The sequence below is a fragment of the Schistocerca gregaria genome, unplaced genomic scaffold, assembly GCF_023897955.1.
Source record: "Schistocerca gregaria isolate iqSchGreg1 unplaced genomic scaffold, iqSchGreg1.2 ptg000181l, whole genome shotgun sequence".
NCBI classification, from domain to species: Eukaryota; Metazoa; Arthropoda; class Insecta; order Orthoptera; family Acrididae; genus Schistocerca; species Schistocerca gregaria.
The window spans coordinates 775,602-776,372 of NW_026061731.1; the positions used below are offsets into that span (position 1 = coordinate 775,602).

At 45.0% G+C, this 771-nt stretch overlaps 1 non-coding gene across 1 annotated transcript; it reads left to right on the top strand.

Annotated features, from left to right (window-relative positions):
- The first annotated feature begins 306 nt into the window (after window positions 1–306).
- Window positions 307–381, top strand: Trnal-caa (transfer RNA leucine (anticodon CAA)). The gene has a single exon. It is a non-coding gene; the product is annotated as a tRNA-Leu (tRNA).
- The last annotated feature ends 390 nt before the right edge of the window (window positions 382–771 follow it).

Below are 771 nucleotides of genomic sequence, written 5' to 3' on the forward strand. Positions count from 1 at the left end.
GATGTTTCCAGAATGTGATTTTCACTCTGCAGCGGAGTGTGCGCTGATATGAAACTTCCTGGCAGATTAAAACTATGTGCCCGACCGAGACTCGAACTCGGGACCTTTGCCTTTCGCGGGCAAGTGCTCTACCAACTGAGACATTCTGGAAACATCCCCCAGGCTGTGGCTAAGCCATGTCTCCACAATATCCTTTCTTTCAGGAGTGCTAGTTCTGCATGTTTCGCAGAAGAGCTTCTGTAAAGTTTGGAAGGTAGGAGATGGATACTGGCAGAAGTAAAGCTGTGAGTACCGGGCGTGAGTCGTGTTTCGGTAGCTCAGTTGGTAGAGCACTTGCCCGCAAAAGGCAAAGGTCCCGAGTTCGAGTCTCGGTCGGGCACACAGTTTTAATCTGACAGGAAGTTTCATATCATCGCACACTCCGCTGCAGAGTGAAAATCTCATTCTGAATATGTACAACAACCAAGAGGGAATAATAAGAGTGGACGATCAAGAATGAAGTGCTCGTATTAAGAAGGGTGTAAGACAAGGCTGTAGCCTTTCGCCCCTACTCTTCAATCTGTACATCGAGGAAGCTATGATGGAAATAAAAGAAAGGTTCAAGAGTGGAATCAAAATACAAGGTGAAAGGATATCAATGATACGATTCGCTGATGGCATTGCTATCATGAGTGAAAGTGAAGAAGAATTAAATGATCTGCTGAACGGAATGAACGGTCTAATGAGTGCACAGTATGGTTTAAGAGTAAATCGCAGAAAAACGAAGGTAAT